Source organism: Vespa velutina, chromosome 6 (genome assembly GCF_912470025.1).
Source record: "Vespa velutina chromosome 6, iVesVel2.1, whole genome shotgun sequence".
Lineage (NCBI taxonomy): Eukaryota > Metazoa > Arthropoda > Insecta > Hymenoptera > Vespidae > Vespa > Vespa velutina.
Genome location: NC_062193.1, coordinates 2,797,299 through 2,817,298, shown reverse-complemented (window position 1 = coordinate 2,817,298; position 20,000 = coordinate 2,797,299). Strand labels below are relative to the sequence as shown.

The following is a 20,000-nucleotide window of genomic DNA, read 5'->3' as shown; positions in this document are numbered from 1 at the left end:
CTCTTGGATACGAAATAATGAACGATCTTTCAATTTCTCTATTCTGAACTAATAAACGACAAGCTTGTAATCATTTTTTCTTTGTCAGAAGCATCGCGTTGCACGTTTTAGAAACGGAACACGGTAACCAATGAGAATGCAAAAGCGCGAACGGTTCGTGTTACCCTCTTGATCCTCCTGTTTCGTGACATCGAAAATTCCTTCTCTCTCTCACTTTTGTAGAATATATTGGAAAGTGGAGGACAGGTTGGACGGGGCGGAGAAAGGATGCGTGGAGGGGTGAAAGAGGTGAGGATAGGGTCGCGCGATTGATCGATTCGAATATCACTTTACAGAATCCGATCCATACATCGGCGAATTTAATCAAACGGTAAGCATGGTAATGCACTTATGAAAGCCGATATGGAACTAGGACTGTCGCAGAATGTCCTGCATTCTATCTCTATCTTTCTTTCTACCATTCTCTCGAAATTAAATATCAATGGTATATTAATTTGATGGAAGGAATGATTTAAAGAGATTTTGAAAGTATCATACAAAAATGTATATACTTAATATGTATGCATATACGTATTTTTTTTAATAATAAATTAATTTAGTAATTAATTAAATGATATTTTTGTTTTCCTTATAGAAAAGTGTCATTCATTGATACGAAAGATAAATGAAATGTTATATTATTAATTATATATGTATATATATATATATATATATATACAATAATGGTATTATATTTTTATATAAACAGAACATTTGTTTATCGGATAAATTTTTTGCTTATATCTAATAGAATTCATTAATTAAAATGAAGAATAGAAAATCGCAGGAATCATTTTCGAGAGAAGATAGGACGAATAACTCGTCGAATATAATTTTCATTATATTGTTTTCTCACATTTCGGCTTGTCTATTCGTATAACTCGTTGATTACAAATTATTAAGTAAACGGTAGAGAGGGGTTGAACGAGAGGATTGAATGTATAGGGGTTGGAAAGCAGCGCTAATGATAACGACAAACACGTCCGTCGACAATTATCGACGTTAAATTCGTTTGGACGATACGATTCGACGTAGATATCTATATCTATGTACACATATAAATGTTTATTTATATATGTATATATATAGGCATGTACGTATGTATGTATATATGTATGTATGTATATATATACGGTATAGCGTTACGCTTTATATCGTGTTGCGAGAATGGATAATGAAATGCGTTTGTATATGTATTGTATCTCTAAATACCTATATATGCATATATATGTATATATACATATATATATATATATATACATATGTATATGTATTTACGATCACCAAGAATCTCTGGCATACATTTGAACGATTATCGTGAATCATTAGCGATATCATTTATCTATTTTTTCATGGATTTTTTCAACATAGTACCGTACGATTTGTTATAGAAATCTAAAGGAATAACGAACAAACTGTGAATTCTATCGAATTTCAGACGGTAAATAATTTCATGAACAATTTAGCATCAAAATTTGTTTTTGCATTGAAATTCATCACAGACGCAGATTCTTATCGTAATTCTCGTATCATTACAATTAAAGAGTTAAAAAATATTTTTATAATTTTTATAATTTTCATTCCTTTCCTTTTTTTTCTTTATTTTTTTTTTCTCTTTTATTACATTGCTTTCCACGTAAATCAATTTCAATTCGATGTAAAACGTCTTATCAATATTTTATAGATTACTTCGATTTTGTTTTCGACGGAGGTGAACATGTGTCTTCGGATTTTTGTTTTCAACGCATTCTGGAAAGGGTATTAAAAGGTAGTCTGAGAAGAAGAGAGTTCGGGAAAAAATCATTACGCGGAGGAAAATTTGGGCCGCAAGAGCTGAGAGCTGGGCGAAAGGACGAAAGGTTTCATAAAGTTTCGAACAGACTCGGTGGTTACTCTTCTAAAAGTGCGCGAGTAATGTTGGCTCTGTAAGAGAGAGAAAGAAATAGAGAAAGAGAGAGAGGGAGAGAGAGAGAGAGAGAGAGAGAGAGAGAGAGAGAGAGAGAGTGAATATCTACAGTGAGTTCCGAAAATGATCGAACGTTTTCTTAAAGTGAATAAATTTCTCTAGATTTTAACAATGAGAAATAGAGAAAAAGTATTTTGATGGTATATACATATAAAAAAAATTGTAAAAATTAGATTTATAAATTTGTAGACTAGTAGATTAATTATTAACGATTGATTTTTTATTGTTTCTATATTCTTTCTTCTTGTTTTTTTTTTCTTTGATCAAATTTTTTAAGAATACTTTTCTCGTAATTGTGTAATATCTACGTAATCACATTTGTAATACCTAAATATATTAACATAATTCGAGATGCTTTATTCAGCGTTGAGAGATTTATTCAGTTTGGAATAGTATTGAAATAATTTTCTAGAGCTCGGTATATACTTAGAAAAAGAAATACACGATATCTGAAACATCGAGCGTTCCGTTAGGAGCTGCTGGTACGCCGACGTGTAAACTTATCGTCGAAGTTGGAAACAAAACGAGAATAGAAAGTCATCTTGGGAACTGTAAAGAAGCGGGTTTCGTCAGGTCGTGTAAGCTACAAATGCATTTTTCAGATATACGTTCGGCGAACACGGGATCGATGTACTGAGAATGTTACGTTTCTTTATCTTTTCTCTTTTATTTTGCTTCTTTTTGTTCATTTTCTTCCAATGTCTATACATACCTATAGTAAATTCTTCTTTAATGATATTTTTATGATTTCTCAAAGCGTGGTTGTACGAATTATTGGTTAATAATATTGTGGTTGGAAAAAAAAAGATAAAATGAAAAATGAACGTTTATATTTACGTGAATACTTACTAATACATACAATCTTAATCGAATAAGTATATATATACGTATAAGTATGTGTATATATATTATTATATTTTATCTTTTGGATACCAATACGGTTATTATATACAGTTATAATATTAAAATAATTAAATGAAATATTATATAATTAAAATTATATTTTTAAATATAATTAAATTATATATTATTAAACTATTATATAGTATATATATATATGAGGGTAGCCCCAGAAGTATCCGACCTGACGTATAGATAGCAGTTGTTGTTTGAAAAGAGTAACTATGGAAGAAAGTACCAATATTATAAAGCTTTAGTTTGAAGTTTCACAAAACTACGTTGTTTAATATTTATTTGGTAGCCATCAATAGTGGACGCTCTCAGTGAATTTATAAATATGAACAAAATTGATCATCATTATGTGATACAATACTTTCATTTGAAAGCCCTCAGTCCAACCAATATCAAAGCGGAGCTAGATTCTACTCTGAAGGAATCTGCTCCTTCGTTTACAACAGTAAGATATTGGGTGGCAGAATTTAAACGAAGCTGTACGAGCTGCCAAGACGAACATCGCAGTGGTCGACCAAATGAAGTGACCACGCCAGAAATGTTGAAGAAAATCCACAAAATGGTATTGGTTGATTGAAAGTGGGCGAGCTAACAGGCATGGTGGGCATTTTAAAAAGTGTTGTACATCCTATATTGACTGAAAATTTGGACATGAAAAAACTGTGCGCAAGATGGGTGTCGCGATTATTCATAATGGAACAAAAACAACGTCGTGAGAATGTTTCATTCAAATGTTTGGCAAAGTTTCACACCAATAAAGCTGAGTTTTTGCGTCGATTCATAATCATGGATGAAACATGGGTTCATAACTTTACACCTGAGACGAAGGAACAATCAAAGCAATGGACTGAAAGGCGAGAATCGGATTCAAAGAAGACGAAAACAGTTCTATCTGTAAGCAAGATCAAGTCAATTTTTTGAGATGCATGTAAGATAATTTTCATTGATTATCTTCAGAAAGGAAAAACAATCAACGGCGAGTATTATGCGAACTTATTTGAGCATATGAGTGATGAAAGCAAGAAAAAACGGTCGCATTTGACGAAAAAAAAGTTTTGTTTCATCAAGACAACGCACCAGTTCACACATCTGTTATCGCGATGGCCAAAATCAATGAGTTAAAGTTCGAATTACTTTCTTATGCACCCTATTCGCCAGATTTAACATTCTCGGATTATTTTCTGTTTCTAAACTTAAAGAAATGGTTCGGTGGTAAAAGATTTGCCAACAATGAAGAAGTGGAATCTGCTGTTGATGGCTATTTTGAGGAGCTCGACGATTCTCACTATAAACAGGGTATTGAAGTTATTGAACATCGCTGAGAAAAGTGTATCGAGCTAAAAGGAGACTATGTAGAGAAATAGAGATATTTTTTCCCAAATTTTTTTGTGTTTTCTTTATTAGGTCGAATACTTCTGGGAGTGCTCTGTATATATGCATTTGAATTTTATAAAATTTTTGGTTGATCGATTCAAAACGAAAATCAAACAAGACTGTTCGTATAGTCTTTCATTGAAATGATTTAAGAAGCCGAACTATCTTTTTCCTTTATTCTCCAGGAAATATTAAATTTCGAAGAAGGATCTACATACGTATTATTCGGTGGTACTTTCGTACAGTGGAATCGAAGAATGTTTCGATCTCAATGTCGAAGTTGAAACGAAGAAGGAATACGAGTAATACCCTTTTTATCGTGAATACTTTTGAGAATATCATCGAGTATTGAATATGACATATTTTCTCACAAAAATAGATAGTAACAAAATGAAAATCGCATATTCTTGGTGATTATAATTATTTTTATGTTTTAGACTTTTCGATGAGAAAAAAGAATAAAGAAAAAAAAAAGGGAAGTAAAAGGCAAATAATCTTGCGACTCATCGAAAGATCATTGTATATGATATTTTTATATACCGCGAGAGATCACCTGATAAGTCACGGCTCTTCTCATTCGATGTGAAAACTTTTGAGATAGAAAGGGCTGAAGTTCGATTTTAAAATTCAAATAACGTTAAAGTTCCGCGAAGAGAGAATAATGTTGCATCGTATAGGCTTGTTTGTGGGCGAGAAAATTCTCTTTATTTCTTTGGCGTAACATCGACTACACAAGTTTTTCTTTGTTTCGATAACGTAGATACTTATGATTATACACATATATATATATTTATGTACAATACATGCTTAAAACTTATAATGTTCATGAAAGTGAACGAAATGATCTTTTATTGAAAAATATAACGTTATTATCGATTTCATGTTTAAAACAACGAATTGTTGTTAATATATTGTTATTATCAATTCTATGTTCGACCAATTTCGAAATTTCGAAATTTCGATATTTATTTAAAGGTCTCAATCTAAAATTGTTTTTATTTTTATATTTTTTCCCATTTAAACGATATTAATGCTTAAGCTACGTGTTTAAAAGGTAAAAAATGAAAATAAAAAAGTAAAAAGTAGAAGAAGAGAGAGAGAGAGAGAGAGAGAGAGAGAGTCAAGTTAAAGATGAGAAGAATGAAAAAGGATAAACACAAGGCAGGAGGAGCTATACGCAAAGCTTGAAAACATTCTTGTTTGCACGTAACGAGCGCTTTTAATTTGCTAACAAAGCAAGCTCGCGCTAACGATCGCAGCAAGCTTTGATTTCGGTATTAAGTTAGATAAAAATAAACTATTTTTTGTTCTCTCTCCTTTTCAAAATGTTTGTCTCTCTCTTTTTTACTTTTTAACAAATTTTTTTTTTATAAATGCTTCTTTCTTTCTCTTTCTCTCTCACTCTCTCTCTCTTTCTTTCTCTTTCTCTTTTTTTCGTTCGAAAAGCTTTTCGTATTATGTAACAGAGAATATACAGCAGCTGCTGTTGCTTCGTGTCATCGAAAGCTTGGAAAAGTTCATTCCCCGATATTCGTTTTCGTGTTGGAATGACTAACGCATCCTATCGATTTTCCACGTTCGTTCGTTTGCTTGGTTTTATTTTTTTTTCTATCCTTTTCTCTATCTCTATTCCCCTCTCTCTCTTTCTCTCTCACTTTCTCTCTTTCTCTCTTTCTCTCTATTTCTTATTCCATGTTCACATCTAGATTTTTTGTTACGGTTCGAATGTAATATTTTGCATCGGCACCCATCTTTCTTTTATATGTTTCTATTTACTTTCTTATTTTTTCCTGTTTCTTTATCCTACTTTTCCCTCTTTCCTCCTTCTCCTCGCTCTACCTCTCACCATCCACCCCTATTATTATTTCATATATTTATTTATTTTTTCTCATTCTCTACTTCTTATTTTTCTTTTTTTTTTTACCGAACTCTTGCATTCGTATACCATACATATATCTACGATCTAACGGTGAATGATCATCGGTTCGAGTTCGAAAAGAAAGTTCTTTTTATCGGAATAATTAAAAGTTAGCAATAACTTTGGTGAAAAAGACTTTTTTTTTTTTTTTTTCTTAAGAATAAGATTTCAGTTTTCTATCCGAGTTCGAGTTCTCTTTCTTTCTCTCTCTCGTTTAATTCCAGCCTTTGTAGATACACACATACACACACGTACTATATACTATATACTATATAGTATAGTAAATGTTTTAAGTTGTGATAAGTATGAAGGGGTAAAGTGGTAGGTAAAAAAAAAAGAAGAATAAAAAAGAAAGAGAAAGAAGTATGAGAAAAGAAAGATGAGCGCCATCAAAAGAAACGACAGAGGAAGAGAAAAAACAAGCCGAAGGATTTCATTTCGCGTTTTAGTTTAGTAGAATGAAGCAGGCCGAACGGTTAGAATTTTCGTCGGGTCTGCTAAGTCTCTAAGCGGCTTACCGATTTCGTTGTCCGCTTCGCGGATAGAGACAAAGCCGAGAACGCTAGGTAGTAGAAAGTAAGAGAGAGAGAGAGAGAGAGAGAGAAAGAGAAAGAGAGAGAGAAAGAGAGAGAGAGAGAGAGAGTGATAGAGATAGAGGAGAATTTTTTCAAGTTTACAAAAGAAACGAATTACGAAAAGTATCAATATACTCGAATCATTCGAGTCATTGCTCTTGTATTTTTCTGTCAATGATCTCTATTGTTCATTTCCTTCGATCCAACGTTCAAAGACAAATTTTTTTACAAATCATACTGCTTATTTCATTGTTTCATTGGGTTTTTTTTTTTTTTTTTCTAAACGTATCAATATCTTTTGTTCTCGATTATTTTTTAATGAACAATCGATATATTTATTATGATTTGATAAATTACATAATGCATTTTATAATTTTAAATAATTTTTAATGATATCCGTAATAAATAAGATTCGTTTGAATCTAAGTCATTTTAAAGGTTTTTTAAATTAGGATTAGTATTAAAATAGATAACATATACATAGATCGTATGATTTACGAGTAGCAAATATTCATTTTATCGATTCATTCAAATCATTTAACCCACATTTACATCAGACATTTGACAGTAAACTTCCGAGGTCGTGGACGCTTATTTGCAAATCACGAACGTATTTTATCGTTTGTGGAGTTACGCGGAAGAGATTTAGATTCATTGCGAGTTGTATTCCTGACGAATTTATAAAACGGAATCTCCGAATAAATCTCATGCCTTTTTTCTTGGTGTTTTTTTCCCTTTCTTTTTCTTTTTTTTCCGTTTTTTATTCCGATCGTGAGATAAACGTAACATCGATAAGCAATCGAGCAGTAACATAAACTCCGAAGTATCGAGTCGATGAGAAATAATGATAAAAAACAAAAAAAAAAAGAAAAGAAAATCGTTAAATCGACGACAGTCGTTATTAATCGTCGATCGTTTAATATTTCAGTCTACCGAGTGAGATGTTAAAAATTCATAAGTCTTCGTTTTCTTTTTTCTTCCATTTACAAGAAATCTATGAATGAACAGAGATAAAGTTTTGTCCTCTCTCTCTCTCTCTCTCTCTCTCTCTCTCTCTCTCTCTCTTTCTCTCCATCTCGATAGAATTATCTCCTATGGTCCAGCAGTTATAGATCGGCAGTGTTTTTTCTCAGTTTGGCAGTCTATTAAGCATTGCAATTTGCATATAATCATATCAACCAATAACGTAGATACTTGCAATTGTTCCGTCCGTATTAATAATCCTCCTATGGAATTCGTGAATCTCGTGAATTGGAATGTGGGAGACGATCCGTGCGATAGCGAACGATATGCCTTCAATGGCATTATTTTTCACTAAATCTGAATTTCAAATGGTTCGAACGATGTGCCGGCGACCTTCCGCGTCGACACCCTTAGTGAGAAAGGGACGGATCGAATAACGAAGCTTTCCATTTTACGAGTACAAGTGCTCGAGAAATATATATATATATATATGCATGTACATATATATATATATATATACGTATACATATACATATATATATATATATATATACATATATATCTATACATATAAATATCGAGAAACAAATTTTTGTCGATATACTAACGTTCTCTTTTTCTCGCGACGGATATACGAACATACCAAGTCAATATGTCAACAAATATAAATCTCTCATGGAAATAAAAACAAAAAGGAGATAGGGGAAATAGAAGAAGCATGAATGATATTCGTACATATGTATCTACTAAATGTTAAAGCTCTTAAAGTTTGTTAACATTTAAAATGAAAGAGATTATAGAATAGAAAGAAAAGCTTTTTTTTTCTTATAATTTTCTTTTCTTCGATCAATACTTTTCTTCTAACAATAATTTTCTTTTTCTTTTGTTTACAGCAGCAGTACGAAGATCAGACTGGTGATGTTCCAGAAAGATTTTTAAATGAATAAGATTTGGTGAGGTAAGTTCTCTTCAAAAATTCGAAAGTAAACATCTTTATTTTACGTATTTTATACATACACACACAATATATATATATATATTTCGTTGTATTTAAATTATCAATAATATACATGTGCTTGTGTGCGTGTGTATGAGTGTGTACATATATATAGTATTTCCTTTTTTATTAAGGAGCATAGATTTATTGTTGCGTTATCGTGACTAACTATAACGAACCGTGATAATATGTATAGAGAAGTGCAAAGGGTTAATATTCGTGACAATGAGGAGTACAGTATTCATAACATCTCTCTCTCTCTCTCTTTCTCTCTCTCTCTCTCTCTCTCTCTCTATTTCTCTCTCCTTCTCTCTCTTTCTCTCTCATACACACTTTAGCTATATTAGGCAGAGGTCTGCAACAGAGTAATGACACACGATGGTTCGTGTTACCCTTCGCGCTCGACCTAGCGTGTATTTCGAGATTGAACATTCATATAAGATGATGTACATGGTACGTCACGTATTCGTAGCCATAAAGCAACGCCTGGATCATTGACATACATAGGACACGTAGAGGGATGTATATATATATATACAATATCTTGGTCTTTACTTCTCTCTATAAAAGAGAGAGAGAGAGAGAGAGAGAGAGAGAGAGGGACAGAAGGATAGATAGATAGATAGATAGATAGAGAATACAAGTGAAGGAGAGAGTAAGAGAGAAACATGTAGTCGACGCGACGTTCGTATAGTTATTTACCAGAGTGTGTCCGGCTACATATAAGAGAGCCTAATCACGGGGGTATATAACCGTTAGTCGGATACCGTGGAAATGTAACAGCAGTCGGGTCATTGTTACGAGCCACTGGTGTGTCCCCTGCGTCGAAAACAGGTTAAAGGTAATTGAGATGCTCTGCGACTCGAGTCAGCTGCCCGTCGTTACTATATATATATATGTATACACATATATATATATATATACACACATACACATATGTATATATATCACACATGTAGAAATATGTACGTACATCTCCCTCTCTCTCTCTCTCTCTCTCTCTCTCTCTCTCTCTCTCTCTCTCTCTTTGTGCTGCGTTTGATCTATTTGTACGATTGTGACATAGGTGACATACTACGTTCCAACTAGCAAATTTTCACCTAAACGTTATTACGTCAGTCGGTTTTCCTCTATATTTCTTTCTTTGAAGAGAAGGAACGCATAATTACCTAGTAAAAAATGATTTTCAAATTAGGATTGAAATAGAAAAGATATAATATTTATTAAAGTGAAAGAGGAAAAAAGAATGAATGCACACACACGAACACACATACGAACACACGCATGAACACACACACGAACACACACACGGGGGCTTGCGCACGCTTGCCATTTTTAATTCGATCGACCCACGAAACCTCATGTATATTATACATGTACAATAGCACATAGGGATTTTTCGTTACGGACTCGTTCGCGTTTAGGAATATATTGGATTACTGGGGAATTTAAATTTTTTCCGAATACACGTACAGGATTTAAAACGTCCCTTTGAAATATTCGCTGTGCGATCCAAAATGTGGATATATTCTACTAAGCCCTTTTGGAAGTCTATAACTTTTAGCGTTTTAGCTATGGATACTTACGGAACGTATGTATATGAGAATACTTGGTGCATGAGAAAATAGATACGTAAGTATATGCACATATATAACTGTGTATATGTACATATACATATATACATATGTATATGTATCCGTGATGTTTGCGAAGCTTTATTACATACGAGAACTACGTTTTTAGTTTGGACTTCGTCTCTTTCATCCTCATACTTTTTGTATTTTTTTAATTTCCTTTTTTATATATTTTTTTCTTTCTATAAACGTATCTTATGCCCTTCTCTCGAGCATTCCAATATGCCAACTACGTTTCAAATATTACGAATATTACGAATGCATAAACGCGTCCTTTTGGATACAAGGATTAGCGATTTCGATTTTTTCGAGCATACGTTCATTTCTATCTCACACTCACATACTCTCTCTTTCTCTCTCACACTCACATACTCTATCTTTCTCTCTCTTTTTCTCTCTCTCTTTCTCTCTTTTTCTCTCTCTCTCTTTCTCTTTATTTCCATTTTCGGTTCCACGCATATGCGATTTTCGCAAACTTATTAAACTCGTTCTTCGATACGTACAAATCCCCTTTCTCTCTTTCTCTTTCTCTCTCTCTATTTCTGTCTTTTTCACGTAGTACGAGGAATGAAGCACGCTCGAGCAGCATTGAACGTCAGATGACAAGCGCTCGAAATCGAATTTCCCCATGAAAAGCCAAGCACTTTCTCTCTCTCTCTCTCTCTCTCTCTCTCTTTCTCTCTCTCTCTCTCTCCCTCCTTCTAGCGACATTTACAGAATGTCAAAGCGATGGATTTGAATCGTGTAGTAGGTACCTAGGATATTTAAAAAGAGAGGGAACGAAGGAACGAAACGAAATACGCGATTTGTGGAAAATTGAAAAAGTAGAATAGAAAAAAAAAATATCTTTCGATATTCTCCTTTGGATAAACGTGATAACGTTTATGTTGAAAATATTTTTGTTTTGTATAAATAGATAGATAAAGAGAGGGAGAGAGAGAGAGGAAGAGAGGGAGAGAGAGATGAAAGATGAAAAATAATTATTCCGATCTTTAATTAGATATTAAAAAATCTATCTCGTTAATCGATCGTAATTATTATAGCCGATATTAAAACATTAGATTCTACTTGGATAATATTTTGGATAATAGAATAGAAAGATAGTTCAACGAGATAGATCAATGATTGAAAGGTTAGATTTCTTTTTATGATATTTAGTATCCTAATTTTATAATTATTAAAGCTAAGAATAAAAAAAGAAGATAGAAAAATAATTTTTCGAATCAGATTGATGATTGAAAAGAGTATTTCATCGATATTTTTTGTGAAATTCATGAAGTTAATCTCGTGAATCATTTGTGTAGTAATTAGAATGGGAATTAGATATTTCATGAAACAGTTAAGTTTCATTGACATTGGATTTTCTTATGGCAATTCGATCGATTTCGTCAAGAGTCAGGCAGCTCTCTTAGTCCTATTGTTTCGAGAGTTGTAAGGGTGCCTTTCGTTTATCAAGTGCCATCGCCCTTTACGACATAATACTCGTCTCTGAGGGATCGAAAAATTCCAAAGCAAGAAAAATCCACGATTAGATCGAATCCTTCTCTCTCTTTTTCCTTCCTTCCTTTCTTCTTCTTTTCTTTCAAAATTTTCCAGGCTATATATCGATGATTACGCGAATGAATTCACGAGACTCGTTTGCTTATCGAAAAGTAGTTATCAACAGGACATTCCATAGATTTGTACGAAATGAATAAAAAAAAAAAAAAAAAAAAAAGAAAGAAAAACAACCTAAAAAAGATAAACAAAAAAATAAAAAATAGAAAAGGAATGGAACGACAAAAAAATATGATTTTCAATCACAAAATTCAGCTCGAATGCAGAAATAAACAAAAGAAAAAGTTAATCTTCAAGAAATTTTCAGAGAAAAAGAGAGAGAGTGAGAGAGAGAGAGAGAGAGAGAGAGAGAGAGAGAGAGAGAGAAGAAAAGGAATGATCACTTTCTCTCTTTTTCCTTTTTCTCCTTTTCTCTCTCTCTCTCTCTCTCTCTCTCTCTTTCTTTTCTTCCCTTCCTTTCTCTCCCTCCCCCCTCTCTCTAGATATGGAACCTCCAAAACCCTGCACGACATTTTCTGGTCGGAAAATATGAGAAGCCGAGCTTGTGGGAGGGATATTATAAGAATGAGCGGTCTAGCGTGATCGAGGGTGCACGTGCGTAAAGCCGCTGCGCCGCTGAGTGCTGAAGGAGCTGCGAGAAGTTATGAAAAGGGAGAGTGGCACGAATGTTCGCCGTGATTCAAGGGTCATATCGTAAAACGGGCAGTATTTTAAAGGCGGCAGAACGCGAGGCTCTTATCTGATTTATTCTTGTTTTCGAAGAATCAAAATAACGAATGGAAATAATACGTAAAAGTTAGTTATACGTAAAAGTTATCTCGAAGTCTTTTTTAAATTTAAAAATGAAAGAGAATTTTAATCAAAATAATAAAATAACTTTTCATTTTTATTTCGTCGTTCGTTAATAAAATATCATTTAATGTTTCATCAATGATGTTATATTTTTTTTTTTAAGGATTTATTTCTAGGGATTTCATTTAGAAAAATCTCACTCATAGTAATAAATAAATTCATAGTAATAGTATTCATAGTCATAAATTTCTTTGAAATGTTTTTCGTAAGAGGGATTTTTTATACGACCGTTTAACAACAACAATTTTCTACCTCCTCTTTCTCTCTCTCTCTCTCTCTTTCTCTCTCTTTCACTTTTAATTAAAAAATTCTTTTTAATTCTATAATACAATAATTACTTTGTATTCATGTCCAATTTGCGCTTTTACATTGAAATGAAGTAATGCTTCACGATGGATTCTCGTTACACGAAATTCAAATTTCGCTCTTGTTAGACTTGTGCAATCGTTCGACCCTCTTTCTCGATATAAATCGAGGATGAGTGGGATAGACGTGCTACCTACTGCTAGTGGTGCTCCCAACGATTAGTTTCCACCGAGCACCCGTTGTGTGAGCGTAACGCAATATAAACACCTTATGATCGCCCTTCGGGGATACGCTTCTCTGGCCCACGTTACGATAAAGCCACTTATTTATAGGATATGCGGTCAGGAGGGTGAAACGGTTCGAGGGTCATGCCCGTGATTCGCCTTTAAATGGCTCAGTATGAGGGAGAAATAGATAGATGGAAAGATAGATAGACAGATAGATAAATAGATAGATAGATAGATAGATAGACAGAGGTAAAGATATACTTGGACAGAAAAAATAAGAAACGTTTTATTTTTCTATTTTTTTTTTTTATTAATTAGAAGAATAATAATCATTGATACAGAAACAAATCTTTTTCTTTTCTACGAATTATCTTAATCACATTATTTATTGTAGTTTAATAATGCAACATAATGCATTTGTACTTCGATAGATTAATTAAAAGTATAAATTAGAATAGTATAATATTTTCTATAATAATGAAAAATATCTTGCCTCGTGATGAAAAGATTTTTCTTTTTTTGGAGAAATGAAAAATTCGTCGAGTTCTTTCGTGAGAAACAATAAAGCATTTCTTCTTTCTTTTTCTTCTTCTTCTTTTTATTATTATTATTATTACTATTAGACACAAGAGAGAGAAAGAGATACAATTTCGAGAAAAGAGAATCGTTATTATTATATTTCCTTCTTCCTTATATCACCCTTATATCTTCTTTCTTTCCTATTTTATATCCAGCACGAAAGCACTTTTTCTCACCTCGCCATGTTCCAAACCCCACTCCACCTCATCCTCTATCACCATCTTTTCTATCCGGAACGGCTCTTTATATCCCTTTCGTAATCCTTCGAACGAACGTCTTTGTCCGAATATGTGTTAGCGAAAATGAACTTTTCTACGTGAAAATGTAATGAACGTTTAATATGACTAAGTAGAATCCTAAAATAATTTCTGTATCAAACTTTTGTAAGAAACTATTTTTTTTTTCTTTTCTCCTTTTATATCTAAAAATGAAAAAAAAATTCGATGTGTTCGAATAACAAAAGTCTATTTTTTTTTGAGAAAACAATATTTCGCACAAGTCGTCTCGAGATTTTACTTTTCTTCAATTTTTCAATATATATATTATACATAAGAGAGAGAGAGAGAAAGAGAGGTAGACAGTTAGATAAGTAGATAGATAGATAGATAGATAGATGGATAGATAGATGCATAGATAAAAAAAGATTTCCCAATGGAGAGCTCGCGGAGAAAAAATTTTCCTCGTTACATCGGAACGAAATAATTTTTTTCCTCTTCCTATTTTGATTCGTTTTTCTTTTTTCTTTTTTTAACGGCAACAAATCTTTTTCTCGAAAGGAATTCCAGAGATTTGCATAAGTGCCTTTTTTGTAGATGAAATGTTGATGTAAAACAACGATGACTTTTACTCGACTCGTAAATGTCTTCGTTCGTGAATACAAAATTCATTGTTTATAAATACGAATTAATTTATTTATAATTGTTTTATACATATTACGTAAATTTACAATTTTACATGTAGCTTTGAGTTTCGAGCTCGTTAAATTTTGAAATATTGTACATATACCTAATATAAATTACTGATTATTTTAATGATTTCTGGAGAATGAAAGAAAGAAAAAAGAAGAAAAAAAAAAGAAAACAAAAAGATTGTGATTCATATATACGACTTCAAAAGGGATGGATGAACTTATGAAAAAGTTCGCCAAGCTCTTTTCAAATATTTTCTCTTGTCGTTATAAAAACAAGTTCACGATGCATTTCCTCTCGCGGTTTTTAAAACGATCACAAACGCTACTTCATTCACGTGTTTACCAACCCTTCGTTATTTATGTTCCAACCGTTTACATACTCTTTTTCCCCTCTCTCTCTGTCTCTCTCTTGCGTACAATTTCTCTTATTCATTGATAGTCTATTTCACACTGTTTGTTTTGCAATCTAGGATACATTTATTTGTACACAATTACCATTTAACATCCAAATTCGTCATTTTGTTTATCCGAAAAGATAAAAGCAATCGTGTCTTTATCGCTTTTGTATTTGTATTTCGCATTTTTTAACTTGTATTTCATTAACAAAAACAAAGGTAATTCGTAAGATAATTATTCGATAACGAAAAGAAAAGAAAAATTACAATTTATTACAAAATATTTATTCCAAGTATCATTATCTTCGTTTCATTCAAAAAGTTTGTAGTTCATTAAAATGGAAGAGAGATTCGACAACTCGTACGTTTCGTGGGGAAAAAGATCGTAGGGATAGTATTTCGATCAGGGTTAATCGGAATTTTAAATTGGTATCGTGGACGACTGTTTGTTCGAAAAGTGTCAACCACTAAATTATTCATAGTTTACACCTCAAACTGAGTACTCGTAGTAGTCAAAGCTCGTTGACCAGACATGTCGCGTTGCGGTCGTGTATTTCGTGATATACGGCTATGTTAAGTACATGAGAGAAGAAAAAATCTCTATCGTTCTTCTTCCAGGTTCTGCAGAAAGAAGTATTTATGTGTTGTACATTTTTATTAGCTAAGAGGATAAATGCAGAATGTTTTATTTATTAATCACTCTGTATTCTTTCTTTAAAACTGTCACGTACATTCTTAAACATATATTTATACATACGTATGTGCATGTACATATATATATATATATAGCTATATAGAAACCTAAGTTAGTTTATATATATTTTTCATATATAAAAATATGTATTTATATAAGGATTTAATGGTATCTGTACATATATAGGATATTTCAGAAGCTTTGATTCGTACTTCAGATTTTTTGATCTGAATATATCCAGCGGAATCGTATAGAAAAACTTTTCTTTTTTTTATTCCTTGTGTGCTATCTTTGTTCTAGTGATCATGTAGATTAGAGGATGTCAATGAATATTTCAAAGCTAAGCTCCAGACAACCCTTGGCTCGTCGCGCCTAAGCGTCTACTTTCACTATTTATTTATTGGCCAGCTTGACACATTATTGAAAACTAGATACTTAATTAGAAATGCCTAAGCTCTGACAAAGGTGGCGATGTGTTTTTTATTTATGCATTTTCTTAGCGAGTGTCCAACAAGTTCTCAAGGGTAAATATTTCTAATAGTGATATATGATCCTTAGAGGAAAGTACTGTGGACAATTGAGAGACACACGTGTGCGTCAACATACTGGTTCTCTTGAACGGTCGCAACAAAGGAAAGTAAAAATATACGTTTGAAATTCGCTAAAATGCAGTGTGTGTTGATACGTATATGAGTGTACGTGTGTGAATGTATGGGTGTATAGTATAAATGATTTATAAGCTAACATGTGTTGAACTTATAAGATAATTATATGATGATACGTTATTTGAGTTGATCAAGTAGGAGATAAAATTTATAATTAATTAATAGTCGCTTAGGACTGAATCTAGTCTATCTTGACTCGTAGCGGTGCAAGGCCCCTACCGCTTCGCTTCTGCGTTTCCGTCATCGCTCGGACCGTTGTGCTACATAACCGACACCGTCCTTGCCAGAATGGGTCGTGATGACATGGTCTAGCATAGCCAGAGCTGTCTTCTTTTAAGTACATGAGCATACCGACCTGGTGATCGTCTGCTTCAAATTCTAACGCTTTCAAAAGTTGCTTTAATTTTTGATCTTATTGTCACGTAGAGAATTGCGATGTTGACACCTGTTTACATATGGCTTCAAGGCCGCTTATTATTGAGCTTCTGATGGAGGAAGTGAGTAGGATCGGATAGGACAAAGCATCAGAACTGATCGAAGTCTGAGGGAGAAGGCGTAGAGTAAGATTTGCCTCTGGGCGTATATGTGAAATGCCTCGTAGACGAGGAATGTTCCACTTAGGACATGCACGAAATGTTGCCCTTAAGCTTTAACGGCAACCTCTCATTAACCATCACAAAGTACAGTTCTAGACAAAACGAATATCATCGGGTAACTTTGCTGCTCAAATAAGGATTTTCGCTATTTCAATGTTGGATGCGCACAGTTTTATTAATTAGAAGTTTGAGTTAACGAAGGGTTATTAGTCCCTGCGTCGATTTCCTTTTGTATAATGCGATATTTAAGCTAACGAGGGGGCATAAGTCCTTGCGTTGGCCATCTTTGGCACGATGCAATATTTTGGGATGATTTGTGTCGAAGAGAGAATGTAAGTCCCTGCGTCGACTGCCTTTTGCATGTCAAATTTGAAGGCGGCTTGAGTCAAAAAAAATGGGGGTCTAAGTCCCTCCTTCGACTGCCTTTTGCATGCGATATTTGAAGGCGGCTTAAGTCAAAGAGGGAGTGTAAGTCCCTGCGTCTACTGTCTTTTACATACAATATTTGAAGAAAAGAATGTATCAATGCATGGCTTGATCGTAAAACTTGATTGTCTTATTAATGTGCTATAACAAATAGTAATGATTATGTTACAAATAGTAATGAGTCCAACAAATTTCCAAGGGTAAATATTTCTAATAGTGATATATAACCCTTAGGAGAAAGTACTGTGAACAATTAAGAGACGCACGTGTGCGTCAACATTATTGTTACAAATAAAATTAATTGATACTAATCGTGTTGGATTATTTCTTTAAATATTTAAATTTACTAAAAGTTGTATGATAAGTATTCGGACGATCGATTTTAAGATCCTGAAAGATTCTAATTTGTCGGTTATTGATTCCTATTAATAAGTTGTTCTACGGGATCCCATTAATACGCTTTTGAAATATGAGTCGAACTTTGTCAATATATTTTCAATATATGTGTCAATATATGTGTCAATATATTTTCTTTACGTTTGTGTAAATGGTTTAATTTTCTTGTAATTTCATGAATACAATTTATTAAGTTTATTTAATTAATGAAAAAGCATTTCAGAGTTGTATTTAAGGACAAGTTTTTATTCGTAATTTATGATTGGATAATAGAATGTTTTCATTGCTCGAACGCGTGTGCATATATCCTGTACGCAATAACGCACATCGTCCAGAACTCGCTATACTATTATATCTTTTGTGAGATGTATGTTCGCAAACTCAGCATCAAAGATACGAGGATTCCATAGAGAGAAAGAGACGTGTAGATACTATATCTGTAAAGAAAGGACGAGAGAAAGATAAAGATAGCGAGGGTAGGGTTTATATCTCTTTTACTCGAAAATCTCTAGAGTAGCAACCAGAAGAGTTAAGTAAATGTTCCGCTTCGAAAACCGAGTGTGGATAATTGTTTCGGGTTATGTTTGCACGTTTATGTACATACATGAGTTCTCTTTGACAAAATCATAAAACGAAGAACAATTATATTATCTGTACTCAAGGGTTCTTTGACATTGGAAAATTTAGATAAGTAAATGGATGGCTCTTATATCAGGTTAAATTTATAGAATTAAAAGGATGAAGTATAAAAAATCTCAATGTTAAAATTAAACTCGACTAATCCAAGAAGATTCAAATATTCCAACTGTATTGGAAATAATAATAAATATATTTTGAATACATTCCCAAAGTTCATCTTCTATTTTTATCGTATTTTTATAAATCAACATTTTGTGTGACCCCATAAATAAACATCTAGATGCATTAAGTCAGATGGTCTAGGAGGCCAACTGACTGTTGACTAATCATTAATTCGACGAATGGAAATAAATCATACATATCTTTAAAAGCATTATATCTTTTCAATAATGCATTTTTGTACATAAATTTATATGAACTAAGTAATACGTAATATAAGTTTGGTCCCATGATTTTCGGACACTGTATATATATATACATATATATATATTTTTTTTTATTTGTTTTTCTGATGAATATCGAAATCCGAGATTTAAAGTTATTTTTATAAATAAGAAGTTATTTCTTAAAACTCTAGTGCGAGAAAGAAGGAGAAAAAAATGAGGAAAAGGAGAGTTGTTAAGTCAACGTTGCGATGCCCTTTCTATGTACGTACTTATCTTGGTTGGTGTTGGTGTATATACGTGCGACGAGTCGCGCCAAGGGAGACTTAGGTTAACGTATAGACTCGGATTTCCGGCGATATATCGATATATACGGTCTTCCAAGCAACAAACTAACCTTAGAGGCGAGTGATGAGGTCACGGTTTCTACCTTACCTCTCTCCTCCTCTTCTTCTTCTTCCTCCTCATCTACTCTTTCCTATTCCTCTCTTCCTTTTCCTCTGCTTCGAACGATTTTCCTTTTTCTTCTTCTTCTTTTTCTTCTCCTACTTCTTCTCTTCCTCCTTTTCTATGCTTGGCCCATCAGCAGAGGGATGAAAGAGGAGAGAGGGAGAGAGAGGGAGAGAGAGGGAGAGAGAGAGGGAGAGAGAGGGAGAGAGAGGGAGAGAGAGGGAGAGAGAGAGGAAGAGAGAAAGTTGCAGAAACTTTTTCATCCTGAAAAATTGGATCGAGACCGATAACCACGTCGTTATTTTCGTTTATCGCCGAGAGAAATCGTAAACAAACGTAGGATATTGAATTTGAACTCGTTTATTTGTCGATCTTTTTTTTTTTTCTTTCTTTCTATTTTTTTTTCTTTTTAATCCAAATTCTCGTAATCGAATTTTATCGCGAAACTTTATCGTACAAGTCGCAAGTAATAATTTTCGATATTTTTTTTCGACTTTTTTTTTTATAAATTTCTAATTTATATCTACAAATATATATTTGAACGAGA

General features: G+C 33.0%; 1 protein-coding gene across 13 annotated transcripts in view; it reads left to right on the top strand.

The window, feature by feature from the left end:
* The window catches only part of LOC124949704 (Down syndrome cell adhesion molecule-like protein Dscam2), a 166,382-nt gene that overhangs the window by 28,397 nt on the left and 117,985 nt on the right, over positions 1 to 20,000 (top strand). For all 13 annotated transcript variants that reach the window (XM_047495293.1, XM_047495295.1, XM_047495297.1 and 10 more), the window contains one exon: positions 8,641 to 8,705. The gene's annotated coding sequence lies outside the window, so the exon portion shown is untranslated. The remainder of the gene's footprint in view (positions 1 to 8,640; positions 8,706 to 20,000) is intronic.